Source organism: Parambassis ranga, chromosome 17, assembly GCF_900634625.1.
Source record: "Parambassis ranga chromosome 17, fParRan2.1, whole genome shotgun sequence".
Classification (NCBI taxonomy): Eukaryota; Metazoa; Chordata; class Actinopteri; family Ambassidae; genus Parambassis; species Parambassis ranga.
In genome coordinates this window covers 18,972,729-18,993,482 of record NC_041037.1, presented here as the reverse complement: position 1 = coordinate 18,993,482, position 20,754 = coordinate 18,972,729, and the positions used below count along the sequence as shown (strand labels likewise).

General features: G+C 41.3%; 3 long non-coding RNA genes across 3 annotated transcripts; all 3 read right to left on the bottom strand.

Moving 5' to 3' along the window:
* Positions 1 to 6,767: 6,767 nt before the first annotated feature.
* On the bottom strand, positions 6,768 to 7,509 carry LOC114450254 (uncharacterized). Its single transcript, XR_003672063.1, has 3 exons — positions 7,447 to 7,509; positions 7,186 to 7,361; positions 6,768 to 6,817 (listed from the first exon to the last, which is right to left on the bottom strand). It is a non-coding gene; the product is annotated as an uncharacterized LOC114450254 (long non-coding RNA).
* Positions 7,510 to 8,316: 807 nt separating this feature from the next.
* LOC114450210 (uncharacterized) lies at positions 8,317 to 9,049 on the bottom strand. Its single transcript, XR_003672050.1, has 3 exons — positions 8,788 to 9,049; positions 8,463 to 8,525; positions 8,317 to 8,364 (listed from the first exon to the last, which is right to left on the bottom strand). It is a non-coding gene; the product is annotated as an uncharacterized LOC114450210 (long non-coding RNA).
* A 5,418-nt stretch (positions 9,050 to 14,467) lies between these two features.
* On the bottom strand, positions 14,468 to 17,826 carry LOC114450153 (uncharacterized). The gene is made up of 3 exons (XR_003672040.1): positions 17,741 to 17,826; positions 14,614 to 14,676; positions 14,468 to 14,515 (listed from the first exon to the last, which is right to left on the bottom strand). It is a non-coding gene; the product is annotated as an uncharacterized LOC114450153 (long non-coding RNA).
* Positions 17,827 to 20,754: the final 2,928 nt, after the last annotated feature.

The window sequence follows — 20,754 nt, the reverse complement described above, 5'->3', positions numbered from 1 at the left end:
GTGTTTTTGCTTCACTAACATTATTTCAATCATGCTAATAGTGAATCTGAATATGGAATGAGGTTCCTCTAAGTGGCACCTTTCATTAGAGCTCTCATTGATGTCTGTATGTTGAAGCATTCCAGAGTTATGCACTTTGGTGCCAAAGTGTCCATTTGGAGACTCCAAATGGCACTTTTTGGAGAGCGCCTGGGAATACCTACAGAAAAACCTGTCCCAAATGGTCATTTCTTGTCCAATTACTATCTACTTTTAACTGGAAATAGGTAAGACTTCAGCCTGTGTCACTATATTGTCATCTAATCAACATCTCCATGCTCCAGTTGTCAAGCAGCCTTTTTTTACAAAAAAAATTTAGGTGAGCTACAAAATCTTTTTATTTCTCTGTGTTTAGACTTCTCTCACTGTTAACCATTTGCAATTGCAGTAAATCACACAGCTAAAATAAAAATTTCAGAGTGTTACCTTCACAATGAGACCTCACGAGGGCTCACAAACAGCTTGTAGTTTAATTTGGGTATGCCTTTGACAGGCATTTGTCAACTATTGAGGGTGGTTCAAAAGGGTTTTAACATCTGCCAGACCATGCTGCAGATGTTTTACCACTCGGTGGTCTCCAGCGTCATCTTCTACGCTGTAGTGTGCTGGGGGCAGCAGGATAAAGACGGCCGACACCAACAGACTCAACAAGCTCATTAGGAAGGCTGGCTCGGTGCTGGGAGTGGAGCTAGAGTCTGTGGTGAAGGTGACAGAGAGAAACAACACGTCTCACCCCCTGCATGACACACTGCTGTCCTACAGGAGCACATTCAGACTGTATAACTCCTGCCCTTTCTGTAGGGAGAAGCGCTAGATAATCATGTCAGGCATCACTGTCATTCCCTCCACTGGTCTATATTTATGTTTACTTAGCACCTTATATCTCCATATTTGTATCCATGTATCATATATTGTGCTCATACTACGTACTGTACTCTGATTTGGATTATAGTGACACTTGTACTCTGATACTCTGTACTTAACTGCATTTAATGTAACTTGATACCTCTGGCACAAGAATTTCCTTCGGGATTAATAAAGTCTTATCTTATCTTATCTTATCTTATCTTATCTTATCTTATCTTATCTTATCTTATCTTATCTTATCTTATCTTATCTTATCTTATCTTATCTTATCTTATCTTATCTTATCTTATCTTATCTTATCTTATCTTATCTTATCTTATCTTATCTTATCTTATCTTATCTTATCTTATCTTATCTTATGTCCAAGCCGCCCACAGGGCCACAACAGATGCAACTCAACTACCAGCCAATTCTGCACATTCTCACGTATTCCATTGTTAAAAAAAGGGCTTCACAGAAGACTCCAAAGTTGTTATGGACATCGAGGATGAGATCCAGAAAAACCAGAGCACAAGGTAGGCCTATGCTGTGTGTGTGTGAGAGAGAGTGAGGGAAAGGGAGCTGCATCTTGTGTGTGTGTGTGTGCGTGAGTGAGAGAGGGGGGTTAAAGGAAACATAATTAAAGAAAACATTATTACCCTCCTGTGATTCTATTAATTAATTTAAATGTGTGAAATTTAAATTTCAGGTATGTCAACCAGAAGGACATGCTGCATGTTGCCTCAGCTGTCGATCCACACTTCAAAGCCTTGCCATTCCTGAGAGAGGAGGAGCGAGACAGCACCTTTTCCAGACTGAAGCAGTGGTTTGGATGGAGGACAGCTTACACAGTCTGTCTTTAAGTCAAGTTTAGTTTTTCTCCCTCGTCATCCTCCTCACACTTGTCTCTCCTTCTCCCTCACCCCTTTCTCTCTCTCTGCCTCCCACTTAATCAGGTGGTTAATATAGAGCAACTCCCCCACCAATCAGCGGCCGAGCCATCCCTCTCCTGCCCAATCACTGCTCAGCAAATCATTTCAAATTTCTCTGTCTCCTCTCCAGCTGTCTTTCAGATCGATTTCGGCAACTCTCCTCCACCCCAAGCACCACCAGTTCCTCATCAGGGCAAGGCCTCTTATCGCCTGCTCTTCTGCTCCTTCACCCCCACCAGGTCTAGACCCGGGGGGATTCCTGTCTAAGCGGCCTCATCTCCTGTCCTTTCCCCTTTCGGATGTTGGCCATCGCATCGGGGTCTAGAACGCCAAAGCACAATTCATTCATTCATTGTACTTCAATAAATACTTTCTCATCTAAACATCTAGTCTCTCCTGATTGAACTGGCTTTCAATAAAGCTCACCTTTTGTTTAAACTTCACTTTCTGTCTGCATTTTGGTCCTATTTTGCATTGGCACAGGCACGACTAGGAGTAGACGAGCAACTGTTTCAACTTGGTCAAAGAGACTACAAACCTCTGGGCTTATACCTTGAAGAATAGGAACTTTGTCAGAGCTAGACTGAAAGCTATACTTCATTTTAAACATCAGAACCTGAACTCTAAGGATGTCTGGATTAATTTCTGGGTACTGTTCCATGACACTATGTATCTGTCCAGTTAAAAGAACTTGTTCCAGAAGTCTCAACATTTCCATTCCTTCCAGATCAAATCAATCTCTTAACAATATCCAGAGAGAGAATTGCCTTTATTGCTTTTGTTTTAAAATAATTCTATGAGTAGACTTGGTGTCCAGTTTACAGTTTTAATGTTATTATAGCTTGCCATAAAGTTATAGTTTGCAGGGGTTAGCCTACAGCTTACAGGTATTATTATCATGTAATAATATTTAAACATTGCTTTGTCAAAATGGATCTATCTATCCACTATAGATGTCCTTGTCTGTTTGGCCATGCAGTTAGTGCAAGAATGCCCTATCCTTAGTATTATAAGTAATTACCAATTATAATTTAATATCTATGAATCTAATTTACCATTGTATTGTCCCTTATTGAAAACTACACAGGATGGTCACATTATAAACAAGAAATCAGTAGTATTTGTTGCTCTCGCGCAGGTGTGCCGTGACATGTAAGGAGCTGCTCCTGTGTCTATGAGACATCTCTTTTGCTGTTTGATCTTTGGCTCGCTTAACACACACACAGCTTGTGCACTCACACACACACAGATGCAGTAAGGACAACTGTGTCCACTCAGAATGTGATCCTATCATGCTTTATTCATAGAAAAATCTCAGAACACAGAAGATTCAGTTAGGCTCCGTCCACTTCAGACATTGCGAAGGACGTTGTGTTGAACGTGGTGGACGTTTGTTCATATTGAAATCATAGAAGTATACGGGGTCGTATTGTATACTTCCTGGTTTTATTTCGGGATCAGCCTTAAACCATGCCTGTACACAGACAAAGACAGGAAAGAAAATATTATGACTGCAGTATTTGTCCATGTTGAACTTGTGTTCAACAGAGTCTTCATTGCAGGAGCAACCAAGAGAGGTTATTTTAGTGATATTCAAATCAAAGGTGTTTGACTGTAGATTGTGTTATATATTCAGTGATGCTACACAGTTTCAAAGCATGGAGCATTCAGTGTTACATTCAGCAAATATCCCCTCATGATTTACTAGCTCTCCCATCATCAGGGACCAAAAAGCTCTTTCTACTGAGGCCCGGCTCCATGAACCTAAGAGGAGGCAAAAGTGGGTGCAGTCTATCTCCCAAACACTACCAGAACACTGTGTGGAGCTCAGGAGAATTGAAGGGACATAGCTGCAATGTAACATAAAGCTGCTTTGGGTGAAAGTAAATGCTAAGCAGATACATAGCAGATTAAAAGTAAAGGTTCTGTCAACCTTCTGCTTATTCCTGTACTCCAGATAGTTGTCCCTCTCTAAGATCCATCTAGCATTACTTTTATCTCACATTGAGAGTGAATTAAGAAGAATTTTACAGTGTAGACCTACCAAACAGGACACCCTTCCTTTCTCTCCATAACGGATGTAGGTAACTGTGTGTTCACAGTTGTTGTCGACAGGTTCCATTTTGCCACAGCATAGTGGTTCAGTTTCAAGCTTGCATTTCTCAAGTCTGTTTTCTATCTCATCAGAATTTATAGTCATGGTATCATCTTGGTAATTTTCTTTCATGTGGAATAAATTTGTGTTGGGTCTGATATAGCCAGTTACACATTTTCCTTCTGGAAACAGAAGATAAGAGTTCAGTCTTATCTTTATTTGTGCCTACCACATATTATCCTTTACAGTGGCTACTCCTGTGCTCTTCCATTCCTGCACTACATTTCTGGGAGTGGAGACAGACAGTCCAGACCTTTCACATCATTTCTGGTACCCTTCTCCTAATTCATGATAATGAATTATCTTTGTTTTAGGTCAGCGGAGAGCTGTTTAGAGGCCCCCATGTGTCTACTCTCTAAGAAAGAACCTAGGACAAGTACAGCAGCAGTTACCTATGTTAAACAGCTTTTTCATGATTGATTCCAGCTGTCTTTGTAACTGAAGATCTAACAAGCTAATCAAAGCAGTTTTGTGCTTCAACCTGCTTTATAAACCCCTACAGGTCTTGAAATGAATGTGATAAAAAGGGTGCCAACACTTTTGCACATTACATTTTTTACATTAAATTTTATTATAATAAATCTCTACTCTAAGGATGTCAATCTGGAAAACACTCAGATGTCTGCATCTCTGGAGGAAACAAACCTCGTCGCTGTGATCTTCTCTTAGGAAGGTAGAGCAAATTATCATGAAATGATAGGGGTGCCCAAACTTTTGCATACCACTGTAATCATGTTTTCAATTAGGATCTTATGTTTAGCAAGTATTTGACAGTGGTGGAACTGCTGTGTCTTCCTATCCAGGAGTTCGATGGCTCGTCACCAGAGGTTTCCAGAGGTTCCACGGATGTACTGGTGGCTTGTGAGCAGCATGAGAACAATTGAAGAAATGTGACAAAATCACAGCATTCAAAACTTTTCAGATCCTTCTATGTAAGTGAGTTTCTGATACATCGGAATTTTAGAGTGTAGTTTAGAGTGCACCTCAGATTTTTGGGATCTAATGTACTTAATACTCGAACTCTGTTACATGCATAGGCTACTTTGTTTATTTGAACTCAAACTTATGTTGACATGGATAAGAAACATCCATCCAGGCCTTCCTCAGGTGGACGTGTCCTCTGACTTCCCTTGTTCTGCAGACTGGCTTTTGTTGCTGTCTGTTGGGAGGAACCAAAAAAACATACAAATTACTTCCAGATAAACACAAACAAATGATGAACATGATCTCACACTAACTTCGGAGAGGAACTTTGTTTGAACTCACCCCCTTCAATATTCCTCATCGGAAGACTCCTCTGCATCACACTCACTGATGAGTCCACACAGACACAGCCATCAACTTTTACATCATTTACTGACAAACATGAAGCTGTCAGAATGAAGTGATCTAAAGTCTGACCTGTTGACAGCAGCACCTTCTGGATCTTGAACCAAAGTGAATTCGTCTGGATCAGAGTCCTTTTCTGCATCCTGTAAGAATGATAAATATTATAGAAACAAACTGTATTTCAGGTTCAGAAATGAAAACATGTACAAATATTAGTGAGAAAACACAAGCAGCGGTAGCAGACTTTAGATCTGAGGAACGCTTGGATGGTGAGCAGCTCATCTGTCTTCTGTTCCACTAAACCCAGGTAGGACATGATGTTGTTGTCGGTGACGCTTGTGGAGGAGCCCACCATGTCATCAATCAGTGAGCGGTCACACTCTAGGCTGGAGAAGGTGCTGTTTACTCCTGTGAGAGGGAGGAATATCAAGTATTCGAGTATCAATGTTCTAACTGATGACTCGATTTAACAGCTGGAAGTCACAAGGTTGTGAAAAAAACCTGTTTTAATCTGTTCCAGGACTTTGCTGATGATGGTGGCTTGGTCTTCATAATCCTCTGCCTGAGACTCGGCCTCCTTTAATCTCTCCTGGACGTCTCTTAGCCGAGAGTCATAATCCTGCTCCTGCTGCCGACCTTTGGCTTCAGCCTGCTCCATGTTTGTTTGGATCTAAACTCATTCACAGCACAAATACATAAATAAATGACCCAGCAAACCACTGTCTTCAATGTAATTCAGAATGTTGCAGCAAGGCAACTGGACTTGTAGAATTTCTACAGGTCCAGTAGCTTTGCTTTAACCAACTGAATAAAAATGACCCGGATGACTGAGAATCTTCATCAACAGGTTCATTGTAATGTGTGAGACCTTCAAATCAAACTCACCTGGCTAATTTCATTCTTTAATACATCAATCTCTTTGTTTTGCTCGTTCACCAAATTGAAGAGAGCAAAGTTCTCCTCCTCACCTACAGGGGGAAACAATACAATACATAATACAGCAGGGAGATACAGTGTGTTTCCATTTAATGAGACCCCCTTCTGACTGGAGAAAGTTGGTCTAGCTAGAGCGGGATCAAATCTGGTAGTTCAATCTTTGGTAGTTCAGTGGATGTTTTACACATGGCGTGACCCAGATACTGTCCCCATGAACCCAGAAGTATGATGTCGCTAGCCACATTCGTGTTCAGACCTTAGCCAGATTTTAGCAAACCCAGCTCAATCCACCTCTGTGAGGTGGATCTATCTAATCCAGCTTTAACTGGATTTTTGTGCTGTTCTGATTGATTACACAAGACTGAACGGGGTCTGAATGTACTCATGTACAAATGCAAGAGGATTATAATCCTGACATAAACTGTGTGCAGAATATGAGACTCACCCTGGATGAACCTGGTCACCAGCAGGTCCAGGTTGTCCTCTCTTGTCACAGTCTGAAGTTTCCTAAACATGTCCTCCAGAACGTCCAGAGACACGTCCTGTGAGTCCCCCCTCCTCTGCTCCTTCAGCTCTGACACTGAGAAACACAAAACACATCAGATTCACATCAGTGAGGCGCCAGTCTCATCTTCATCAGCAGGGTTAGCATTAGCATCACAATGTTATGTTTATCATTCATGTTTATCATTCATTATTCTCTTTAGTCTTAGTGCCTGTATTCACAATGACACAAGGACACACAAATGTGTAACTGTATTGTATGTGCAACATTATTGCCTGCTACATGAATTCTACGGAGAAACACATGTTGTTTGTACTTTTGTCCTTTTCCGCTGTGGCTTTTTGCATTGATGAAAAATGAATGATACAATTATTGGAACTGTTAGCACTGCTAAAACTTTAGACACATTAGCTACAACATCATGCGGGCCGCCTGCCTCTTACATTGCCTGGTTCCCATTTTGTGGTCGCTCCTCTCGCTGCCCTTGACGCTCATGAAGTTCTTCAGGCTGCTCTGCTGTGCAATAACCCGCTCCAGTTCCTTCATCTCAGCGTTAAAGTGAGCGTGTTCCTTCTCCGCTGTCTCCCTCAGCACGGTCAGCTTGGACTGAGCCTCCACCCTTATGTATACCAGTTCCAGATATGAGCTGCAACATCTCAGAGGTTTCCTTCCATTTAACACAACTGGCTGTCTCAGGAGCTCACCTTTCTTCGTTAGCAGCGCTGATCTGGTTGGTAACTTCTGCGTTCTTCTTGTGGAGTTCCTGCAGTTCCTGCAATACAAATATATCTGCTAATAAAATGTTGAAGGAGAAATCAACAATGTGCCCATGGTGATGATATGATAAGAGTTGTAACCTTGTTCAGCTTGTTGTGTTGCTGCTGGAAATGGTGACGCTCATTAAGAAGACTCTGCAGCTTCTCCTTCAGATGGCTGTTTTTTGCTAACTGCTCATTGAGTTTAGTGGTGGCCTGGACAGAGATGAACATAAAGTAAACAACAGAATGGCTTTGTTTTGTTTGTTTATGCTGTAGCAATGAGTTTGATGACTCACTCTGTGCAGCTCTCCTTCCACAGATTTCTGAGTGCTCTGTACCTCTGACCTAACACAGAGACTGACAGCTCCTCTTCTCGCTTCCATCATCTCGGACTCCAGGTTTGAAATCTGCCCGCATTAAAGTCAAAAGTAAAAAATATGAATCAACATGAAATGATGAAATACATACACGATATACAGTCAGACCTTTCTCTGCAAGTCCTTTTGTTTTTGCCTCTCTCTCTCTAGCTCTTCATCCAAAGCATGGTTATGCTGGAGCAGCTTCTGAAGACGCTGGATGTCCTCAGTCTTCATCTCTTTGCGCCTCTTACACGCGCTGAGCTTTTCACGGAGCTCCTCCTGCTCCTTCAGCAGATTCTCAATCTCCTGCCTTCATCCAAGTCAACATGTGATCAGATATACAACAGACACACACACACAAATACAGTGTGTGAGTTACAGTATGGTAAGTGCGCTCACTCTTGTTTGTAGATTTGTCTCTGGGTCTTGCGGTTGTAGGCCTCATTCTCTCTCTCCATGGTCCTCACTCGTCTCTGCAGGTCCTCAAGTTTGGCTTTCTCTAACTCTGTTTAAAAACGTTATTTAACATTACAGATATTTCAACCAAACAACAATACAACTGATAATAATTACAAGATTTAAAAACAAAAAAACACACATCACCTGTGCCACCTGTGCTCGAGGACGACCTTCTTCGAGACATGTTTATACCAAATGCAGCCAAATCTTTAAACAAGAAAACATGAACGAATGTCTTAATGGAAATATCATTGTCCTCTGTCACGATTCCTATTTAGTCTATTTAAGATATTGAAATCTAATTTTAAATACACAGGTCATCAAAATAACCAAAATGCTAACGTAGCATGTCTTGCTAGCTGTTACAGAAGACATCAAATATTTAGCTTGCTCGTACTTAGCTAAACTATATCAGGTGTGTGAAATGTGTGTGTTGTGCTGTGTAAGAATAAATAAAAGTTTATCTGACCAGCTGTACGCTTGGGAACCCACCGAACCTTTGCAGGACACCAGTACACCGCAGCGGCAGCTGTCTGAAGTGTTGTTAGCAACCGTTGCTAAGGAACACGGGACAATCAGGCCCTGCTCTCAGGCTGTCAGGCAGCGGCCTTCAAGGTGCTCCGTATGAAATTAACACATGAGAGATACTATATGAAATGAGCCTATTTTATAATATGGTAAACAAATATTAATTAAAAAGTGAATTTAACAAAATACAAATGCTCATAAAAATATAGATGATAAATATTTAATCGACCAGTCATCAGACTCTGATCATACATGTGACATTTCGTACAGATCGGACAAAAAACAAAGAAGTTATAGAGACTTTCTGTGTCCTCAGAAATGGTCAAACTTTGAGGCCACGCCCTGGCCACACCGTCAGACTTTTGTAAGAGTTTTGGAATGCGTCTATTCCCTATGGTGTCCTGAGTGGACACGGCGAATTTCAGCTCAATCCGATGAAGTATGCGAGGCGTGAAAAGTTTGGCAGCAGGGTCACACATCGCCAAAAATGGCCACAAACCTTCAAATGGTGGACTTCCTGTTGGGTTTGGAGGGGGGGTCCAAGAGACTTTTTTGTGCGTCTTGAGGTGATACATGTGTGCCAATTTTCATAATCCTGTGTCAAAACGGCCAGAGGGGCTACGCGTTGGGGGCGCTATAGAGCCATTTTTATATGTGCATTTCAAAAGTCAGCAAATTTCAAAATTTTTCAGGCGAATGAATTTTTCTACCAAGTTTGGTGAGTTTTTGGGCATGTTAAGGCCTCCAAAAATGCGATCTCGGAGGGGAAAAAAAAAAAAAAAAAAAAAAAAAAAAAAATAATCCTAAGGGTTTCAATAGGGCTCTTGCACCATTCGGTGCTCGGGCCCTAATAATCCTAAGGGTTTCAATAGGGCTCTTGCACCATTCGGTGCTCGGGCCCTAATAATAATCCTAAGGGTTTCAATAGGGCTCTTGCACCATTCGGTGCTCGGGCCCTAATAAGCGCGCAAAGCATCTTGGGATATGTGAGGCCACGAAGGATGGTAGCAACTTCAGACCTGCAGTCCAGCCCCTGAATATTCCAGTGCTTATTGACCACACCGGTGTCTGTGTAGCATTAAACTACTGTTACTATTTATTAACTGATGATATATCTACTGTAATATAATCACTGATTCATCTTGCTTGATCACATCAACAACCTGTCATGTGTGTTCTCTGTGTATGATGTCTGTGCATGTTTGCTCCTCTCTCTCTCTCTCTCTCTCCTTCATCCTCTCTGTCCTGTCTCCCTCTTCTTCTCCTCCACCCGGCCGACTGTCAGCAGGAAGGTTCTTCCTTATGAGCCGGGTCCTGTTCAAGGTTTCTTCCTGTTAAAAGGGAATTTTTCTTGCCTCTGTTGCTCTTAAGGGGGTTCAGGCTCCACCAAAATGTAGGCAATAAGTTCTTCTCATGGAGTTCAGTCTTATCTTTATTTGTGCCTACCACATATTATCCTTTACAGTGGCTACTCCTGTGCTCTTCCATTCCTGCACTACATTTCTGGGAGTGGAGACAGACAGTCCAGACCTTTCACATCATTTCTGGTACCCTTCTCCTAATTCATGATATTGAATTATCTTTGTTTTAGGTCAGCGGAGAGCTGTTTAGAGGCCCCCATGTGTCTACTCTCTAAGAAAGAACCTAGGACAAGTACAGCAGCAGTTACCTATGTTAAACAGCTTTTTCATGATTGATTCCAGCTGTCTTTGTAACTGAAGATCTAACAAGCTAATCAAAGCAGTTTTGTGCTTCAACCTGCTTTATAAACCCCTACAGGTCTTGAAATGAATGTGATAAAAAGGGTGCCAACACTTTTGCACATTACATTTTTTACATTAAATTTTATTATAATAAATCTCTACTCTAAGGATGTCAATCTGGAAAACACTCAGATGTCTGCATCTCTGGAGGAAACAAACCTCGTCGCTGTGATCTTCTCTTAGGAAGGTAGAGCAAATTATCATGAAATGATAGGGGTGCCCAAACTTTTGCATACCACTGTAATCATGTTTTCAATTAGGATCTTATGTTTAGCAAGTATTTGACAGTGGTGGAACTGCTGTGTCTTCCTATCCAGGAGTTCGATGGCTCGTCACCAGAGGTTTCCAGAGGTTCCACGGATGTACTGGTGGCTTGTGAGCAGCATGAGAACAATTGAAGAAATGTGACAAAATCACAGCATTCAAAACTTTTCAGATCCTTCTATGTAAGTGAGTTTCTGATACATCGGAATTTTAGAGTGTAGTTTAGAGTGCACCTCAGATTTTTGGGATCTAATGTACTTAATACTCGAACTCTGTTACATGCATAGGCTACTTTGTTTATTTGAACTCAAACTTATGTTGACATGGATAAGAAACATCCATCCAGGCCTTCCTCAGGTGGACGTGTCCTCTGACTTCCCTTGTTCTGCAGACTGGCTTTTGTTGCTGTCTGTTGGGAGGAACCAAAAAAACATACAAATTACTTCCAGATAAACACAAACAAATGATGAACATGATCTCACACTAACTTCGGAGAGGAACTTTGTTTGAACTCACCCCCTTCAATATTCCTCATCGGAAGACTCCTCTGCATCACACTCACTGATGAGTCCACACAGACACAGCCATCAACTTTTACATCATTTACTGACAAACATGAAGCTGTCAGAATGAAGTGATCTAAAGTCTGACCTGTTGACAGCAGCACCTTCTGGATCTTGAACCAAAGTGAATTCGTCTGGATCAGAGTCCTTTTCTGCATCCTGTAAGAATGATAAATATTATAGAAACAAACTGTATTTCAGGTTCAGAAATGAAAACATGTACAAATATTAGTGAGAAAACACAAGCAGCGGTAGCAGACTTTAGATCTGAGGAACGCTTGGATGGTGAGCAGCTCATCTGTCTTCTGTTCCACTAAACCCAGGTAGGACATGATGTTGTTGTCGGTGACGCTTGTGGAGGAGCCCACCATGTCATCAATCAGTGAGCAGTCACACTCTAGGCTGGAGAAGGTGCTGTTTACTCCTGTGAGAGGGAGGAATATCAAGTATTCGAGTATCAATGTTCTAACTGATGACTCGATTTAACAGCTGGAAGTCACAAGGTTGTGAAAAAAACCTGTTTTAATCTGTTCCAGGACTTTGCTGATGATGGTGGCTTGGTCTTCATAATCCTCTGCCTGAGACTCGGCCTCCTTTAATCTCTCCTGGACGTCTCTTAGCCGAGAGTCATAATCCTGCTCCTGCTGCCGACCTTTGGCTTCAGCCTGCTCCATGTTTGTTTGGATCTAAACTCATTCACAGCACAAATACATAAATAAATGACCCAGCAAACCACTGTCTTCAATGTAATTCAGAATGTTGCAGCAAGGCAACTGGACTTGTAGAATTTCTACAGGTCCAGTAGCTTTGCTTTAACCAACTGAATAAAAATGACCCGGATGACTGAGAATCTTCATCAACAGGTTCATTGTAATGTGTGAGACCTTCAAATCAAACTCACCTGGCTAATTTCATTCTTTAATACATCAATCTCTTTGTTTTGCTCGTTCACCAAATTGAAGAGAGCAAAGTTCTCCTCCTCACCTACAGGGGGAAACAATACAATACATAATACAGCAGGGAGATACAGTGTGTTTCCATTTAATGAGACCCCCTTCTGACTGGAGAAAGTTGGTCTAGCTAGAGCGGGATCAAATCTGGTAGTTCAATCTTTGGTAGTTCAGTGGATGTTTTACACATGGCGTGACCCAGATACTGTCCCCATGAACCCAGAAGTATGATGTCGCTAGCCACATTCGTGTTCAGACCTTAGCCAGATTTTAGCAAACCCAGCTCAATCCACCTCTGTGAGGTGGATCTATCTAATCCAGCTTTAACTGGATTTTTGTGCTGTTCTGATTGATTACACAAGACTGAACGGGGTCTGAATGTACTCATGTACAAATGCAAGAGGATTATAATCCTGACATAAACTGTGTGCAGAATATGAGACTCACCCTGGATGAACCTGGTCACCAGCAGGTCCAGGTTGTCCTCTCTTGTCACAGTCTGAAGTTTCCTAAACATGTCCTCCAGAACGTCCAGAGACACGTCCTGTGAGTCCCCCCTCCTCTGCTCCTTCAGCTCTGACACTGAGAAACACAAAACACATCAGATTCACATCAGTGAGGCGCCAGTCTCATCTTCATCAGCAGGGTTAGCATTAGCATCACAATGTTATGTTTATCATTCATGTTTATCATTCATTATTCTCTTTAGTCTTAGTGCCTGTATTCACAATGACACAAGGACACACAAATGTGTAACTGTATTGTATGTGCAACATTATTGCCTGCTACATGAATTCTACGGAGAAACACATGTTGTTTGTACTTTTGTCCTTTTCCGCTGTGGCTTTTTGCATTGATGAAAAATGAATGATACAATTATTGGAACTGTTAGCACTGCTAAAACTTTAGACACATTAGCTACAACATCATGCGGGCCGCCTGCCTCTTACATTGCCTGGTTCCCATTTTGTGGTCGCTCCTCTCGCTGCCCTTGACGCTCATGAAGTTCTTCAGGCTGCTCTGCTGTGCAATAACCCGCTCCAGTTCCTTCATCTCAGCGTTAAAGTGAGCGTGTTCCTTCTCCGCTGTCTCCCTCAGCACGGTCAGCTTGGACTGAGCCTCCACCCTTATGTATACCAGTTCCAGATATGAGCTGCAACATCTCAGAGGTTTCCTTCCATTTAACACAACTGGCTGTCTCAGGAGCTCACCTTTCTTCGTTAGCAGCGCTGATCTGGTTGGTAACTTCTGTGTTCTTCTTGTGGAGTTCCTGCAGTTCCTGCAATACAAATATATCTGCTAATAAAGTGTTGAAGGAGAAATCAACAATGTGCCCATGGTGATGATATGATAAGAGTTGTAACCTTGTTCAGCTTGTTGTGTTGCTGCTGGAAATGGTGACGCTCATTAAGAAGACTCTGCAGCTTCTCCTTCAGATGGCTGTTTTTTGCTAACTGCTCATTGAGTTTAGTGGTGGCCTGGACAGAGATGAACATAAAGTAAACAACAGAATGGCTTTGTTTTGTTTGTTTATGCTGTAGCAATGAGTTTGATGACTCACTCTGTGCAGCTCTCCTTCCACAGATTTCTGAGTGCTCTGTACCTCTGACCTAACACAGAGACTGACAGCTCCTCTTCTCGCTTCCATCATCTCGGACTCCAGGTTTGAAATCTGCCCGCATTAAAGTCAAAAGTAAAAAATATGAATCAACATGAAATGATGAAATACATACACGATATACAGTCAGACCTTTCTCTGCAAGTCCTTTTGTTTTTGCCTCTCTCTCTCTAGCTCTTCATCCAAAGCATGGTTATGCTGGAGCAGCTTCTGAAGACGCTGGATGTCCTCAGTCTTCATCTCTTTGCGCCTCTTACACGCGCTGAGCTTTTCACGGAGCTCCTCCTGCTCCTTCAGCAGATTCTCAATCTCCTGCCTTCATCCAAGTCAACATGTGATCAGATATACAACAGACACACACACACAAATACAGTGTGTGAGTTACAGTATGGTAAGTGCGCTCACTCTTGTTTGTAGATTTGTCTCTGGGTCTTGCGGTTGTAGGCCTCATTCTCTCTCTCCATGGTCCTCACTCGTCTCTGCAGGTCCTCAAGTTTGGCTTTCTCTAACTCTGTTTAAAAACGTTATTTAACATTACAGATATTTCAACCAAACAACAATACAACTGATAATAATTACAAGATTTAAAAACAAAAAAACACACATCACCTGTGCCACCTGTGCTCGAGGACGACCTTCTTCGAGACATGTTTATACCAAATGCAGCCAAATCTTTAAACAAGAAAACATGAACGAATGTCTTAATGGAAATATCATTGTCCTCTGTCACGATTCCTATTTAGTCTATTTAAGATATTGAAATCTAATTTTAACCCTCATGCATTGTTCGCAAACACTACCCTAATGTGTTGTTCGGGGACAAAAACGTCCCCTAACTTTAACGGTTTTAAAAATATATTAGATAAATATTTTTTTGAAATTTTTTTGCATAGACCTTTTAATTAACTTCAGTTCTAATCAACAGTAGTGAAAAATCACCAATTTTATGAGGGGTGGTGCTGAAAATTGAAAAAAAAAAACACAAAATGGCTCATTTTTAATAGAAAAGGTGAATGTGGACTGGATTCTTTTGAACCTTTATTACAGTCTTGGTCATGTCAAACATCAGTAAAAAAATTGACTTGATTGCATTATTAGTTTTTGCACAGCACTGGATTTTCTTTTTTTCTCCCTAATGTGTTGTTCGGGGACAAAAACGTCCCCTAACTTTAACGGTTTTAAAAATATATTAGATAAATATTTGTTTGAATTTTTTTTGCATAGACCTTTTAATTAACTTCAGTTCTAATCAACAGTAGTGAAAAAATCATTTTCCCCCAGGATTTTAACCCTTTAATCACCAATTTTATAAGGGGTGGTGCTGAAAATTGAAAAAAAAACACACAAAATGGCTCATTTTTAATAGAAAAGGTGAATGTGGACTGGATTCTTTTGAACCTTTATTACAGTCTTGGTCATGTCAAACATCAGTAAAAAAATTGACTTTATTGCATTATTAGTTTTTGCACAGCACTGGATTTTCTTTTTTTCTCCCATTTTGTCCCATAGACTTACATTATAAACACACTTTTTTTGACTGCACAGCCATGGCACTACATAATCATGCATTCTTGATTGTTGGTGGTTTACCCTGTTGGTAGGAGGTAAAATTTGTGATTTTTACAGTTAACAACTTAATTACCATATTAACCCTTTACCTGCAGGCCTGTGCTCATGTAGTGTAGTTTCTGGCTTGTATATGGAGTTATAGGGAGTATTTTAGCACATAATTGTGTGTCTACACACTGTGTGTGTATGTTAGAGAGGAAGAGAGCCATTTGCACACTGATCTTGTTGTCTGTGAGTACACACAACCACAGAGTCTTCATAGTAAACAAAAACAAAGAAAGTGTTGCTATGCACGTGTGGCCCTTTGATGTCTACAGGTGCAGACTAAACAAAACAAAAAGGCAAGTGGTCTTACATGTGACCTTGTGGTCATTTGATGGTGAGAAGAGCAGAAAGCAACATGAAGAGAGGATTCACTTGTGCACAATCTCTGGAAATGATTGTGCAGCCTGGCTCTATGAAGGGCCAGGCTGTGAAGCTGTGAAGGCTGCACAAGTAGATCCGTCACTTGTTCACAAGCGAATCCTTCATTCGTTCACAAGTGAATCCTTCACTCATGCACAGGTGAATCCTCTCTTCATGCTGCTTGCTGCTCTTGTCACCATTAAATGACCAGGAGGATGCATGCAAGTCCACTAGTGTTTTTGTTTTGCTTATTCTGAACCTCTCAGCATCAAAGGGCCCGGCACTTACTTTTAGGGCTGCAACAAATTTACTTTACTTTACTTTACTAAACTACTTTTAATACTAATTTTAGTAGGGGACTAAACTGTAGATTAGATTTGGTTAGTCAATGATTATTTATTATGTTATCAAGTTATCTATCTATGGTGTCTATTTAGTAACATGCACATGTACGTATGGTCGTGTGGAGCGCAACACACCATGGAAAAGGAGCACTTAGACTTCACTTAGACTAATTCAGTGATCTCAACTGAGACACTAACCTAAAAGTAAAGTCACTCTACTGGAGGACGTGTTTTCCGAAAGCTAAAAAAAAAAAAAAAAAACAGCTATTTTACCCATCCACAACTTCAGACGCCAGAACTCCTGGATGTTTTCATTTTACATGCTTATGCATCGCCGTTGTACGTCTGAATTAGGTACACTTCACTTACTTAGTAACTTTATTTTCCTGACTTTCCTTCCCTGACAGTGTGCAAATGGCTCTCTTCCTCTCTAACATACACACACAGTGTGTAGACACACAATTATGTGCTAAAATACTCCCTATAACTCCATATACTTAAGCCAGAAACTACAGTACATGAGCACAGGCCTGCAGGTAAAGGGTTAATATGGTAATTAAGTTGTTAACTGTAAAAATCACAAATGTTACCTCCTACCAACAGGGTAAACCACCAACAATCAAGAATGCATGATTATTTAGTGCCATGGCTGTGCAGTCAAAAAAAGTGTGTTTATAATGTCAGTCTATGGGACAAAATGGGAGAAAAAAAGAAAATCCAGTGCTGTGCAAAAACTAATAATGCAATAAAGTCAATTTTTTTACTGATGTTTGACATGACCAAGACTATAATAAAGGTTAAAAAGAATCCAGTCCACATTCACCTTTTCTATTAAAAATGAGCCATTTTGTGTGTTTTTTTTTTCAATTTTCAGCACCACCCCTTATAAAATTGGTGATTAAAGGGTTAAAATCCTGGGGGAAAATGATTTTTTCACTACTGTTGATTAGAACTGAAGTTAATTAAAAGGTCTATGCAAAAAAATTTCAAAAAAATATTTATCTAATATATTTTTAAAACCGTTAAAGTTAGGGGACGTTTTTGTCCCCGAACAACACATTAGGGGGTAAAATTTGCCCACAGTGTACCGTTGACCTATGAAAAATTTTAAAATCATATTAACAAAATTTATGTAAAATTAAGCTTATTGAGGAAAAATGATTCAATTTGTCCACATATTGACAAAGTTATGGCCAAAATAAACAGAAAAATTTCTCTCAGAGGACAAAAATGTCCCGAACAACGCATGAGGGTTAAATACACAGGTCATCAAAATAACCAAAATGCTAACGTAGCATGTCTTGCTAGCTGTTACAGAAGACATCAAATATTTAGCTTGCTCGTACTTAGCTAAACTATATCAGGTGTGTGAAATGTGTGTGTTGTGCTGTGTAAGAATAAATAAAAGTTTATCTGACCAGCTGTACGCTTGGGAACCCACCGAACCTTTGCAGGACACCAGTACACCGCAGCGGCAGCTGTCTGAAGTGTTGTTAGCAACCGTTGCTAAGGAACGGGACAATCAGGCCCTGCTCTCAGGCTGTCAGGCAGCGGCCTTCAAAGTGCTCCGTATGAAATTAACACATGAGAGATACTATATGAAATGAGCCTATTTTATAATATGGTAAACAAATATTAATTAAAAAGTGAATTTAACAAAATACAAATGCTCATAAAAATATAGATGATAAATATTTAATCGACCAGTCATCAGACTCTGATCATACATGTGACATTTCGTACAGATCGGACAGAAAACGAAGAAGTTATAGAGACTTTCTGTGTCCTCAGAAATGGTCAAACTTTGAGGCCACGCCCCGGCCACACCGTCAGACTTTTGTAAGAGTTTTGGAATGCGTCTATTCCCTATGGTGTCCTGAGTGGACACGGCGAATTTCAGCTCAATCCGATGAAGTATGCGAGGCGTGAAAAGTTTGGCAGCAGGGTCACACATCGCCAAAAATGGCCACAAACCTTCAAATGGTGGACTTCCTGTTGGGTTTGGAGGGGGGGTCCAAGAGACTTTTTTGTGCGTCTTGAGGTGATACATGTGTGCCAATTTTCATAATCCTGTGTCAAACCGGCCAGAGGGGCTACGCGTTGGGGGCGCTATAGAGCCATTTTTATATGTGCATTTCAAAAGTCAGCAAATTTCAAAATTTTTCAGGCGAATGAATTTTTCTACCAAGTTTGGTGAGTTTTTGGGCATGTTAAGGCCTCCAAAAATGCGATCTCGGAGGGGAAAAAAAAAAAAAAATAAAAAAATTAAAGCTGCAAGCAGCATTGCGGGCCCTCGCGCACCTTGCGATCCGTGGGGTCATCGCAGTCTTCTCTCCTATGCTCGCGTCTCCTATACTCTCCTGTGCTATGCTCTCCTCCTCTCATTTCCACAGATATACAACAAACACATGTTTACAACCAAACTTTCCTGCTACCAGTAGGTGGCGCTATGACCGTATCATCCTATTAGCATATATATCTGTTTAGACTGGGCTCCATGGCAGTACTGTAAGATTTTGTCCACATTGCATAAAGTATATGGGTAGTACTGCATAAAACACAGCGAGTTCCTTTGTAATGGCGAATGGTCAACTTTGAGGCCACTCCCCCGCCACACGGTAATACTTTTGAAAGAGTTTTGGAATGCGTCTATTCCCTATGGTGTCCTGAGTGGACACAGTGAATTTCAGCTCAATTGCATGAAGTATGTGAGGCGTGAAAAGTTTTGAAGCAGGGTCACAAATAGGCAAAAAATGGCCACAAAAGTCAAAATGGTGGACTTCCTGTTGGGTTTGGAGGGGGGGTCCAAGAGAGTTTTTTGTGCGTCTTGGGGTGATACACATGTGTGCTAATTCCCATGATCCTGTGTGAAACTGGCCAGCGGGGCTACGCATTAGGGCAATAAATACAGTGAGTTCTTTTGTAATGGCGAATGGTCAAGTTTGAGGCCACGCCCCCGCCACACCGTAAGACTTTTGTAAGAGTTTTTGAATGCGTCTATTCCCTATGGTGTCCTGAGTGGACACAGTGAGTTTTAGCTCATTTGGAGGAAGTATGCGAGGCGTGAAAAGTTTTGTAGGAGGGTCACAAATCGCCAAAAATTAACAGAAATTTCAAAATTGCGGACTTCCTGTTGGGTTTGGAGGGGGGGTCCAAGAGACTTTTTTGTGCATCTTGGGGTGATACACATGTGTACCAATTTTCATGACCCTACTCAAAACAGGAAAGGGGGGCAGGCAGAAAAACCTATGAAAACACAACATTTTGTGTAGCCAGTAGGTGGCGCTCTGTCAAAGCCTCAATATTGTTGTATAGATGTGTTTAGGGTCAGACTCTGATCATACATGTGACATTTCGTACAGATCGGACAGAAAACGAAGAAGTTATAGAGACTTTCTGTGTCCTCAGAAATGGTCAAACTTTGAGGCCACGCCCCAGCCACACCGTCAGACTTTTGTAAGAGTTTTGGAATGCGTCTATTCCCTATGGTGTCCTGAGTGGACACGGCGAATTTCAGCTCAATCCGATGACGTATGCGAGGCGTGAAAAGTTTGGCAGCAGGGTCACACATCGCCAAAAATGGCCACAAACCTTCAAATGGCGGACTTCCTGTTGGGTTTGGAGGGGGGGTCCAAGAGACTTTTTTGTGCGTCTTGAGGTGATACATATGTGTGCCAATTTTCATAATCCTGTGTCAAACCGGCCAGAGGGGCTACGCGTTGGGGGCGCTATAGAGCCATTTTTATATGTGCATTTCAAAAGTCAGCAAATTTCAAAATTTTTCGGGCGAATGAATTTTTCTACCAAGTTTGGTGAGTTTTTGGGCATGTTAAGGCCCCCAAAAATGCGATCTAAGGGGGGGAAGGAAGAAAAAAAAAAAAAACTGAAAAATAATAATCCTAAGGGTTTCAATAGGGCTCTTGCACCATTCGGTGCTCGGGCCCTAATAAAAAAATAATCCTAAGGGTTTCAATAGGGCTCTTGCACCATTCCGTGCTCGGGCCCTAATAATCCTAAGGGTTTCAATAGGGCTCTTGCACCATTCGGTGCTCGGGCCCTAATAATAATCCTAAGGGTTTCAATAGGGCTCTTGCACCATTCGGTGCTCGGGCCCTAATAAGCGCGCAAAGCATCTTGGGATATGTGAGGCCACGAAGGATGGTAGCAACTTCAGACCTGCAGTCCGGCCCCTGAATATTCCAGTGCTTATTGACCACACCGGTGTCTGTGTAGCATTAAACTACTGTTACTATTTATTAACTGATGATATATCTACTGTAATATAATCACTGATTCATCTTGCTTGATCACATCAACAACCTGTCATGTGTGTTCTCTGTGTATGATGTCTGTGCATGTTTGCTCCTCTCTCTCTCTCTCTCTCCTTCATCCTCTCTGTCCTGTCTCCCTCTTCTTCTCCTCCACCTGGCCG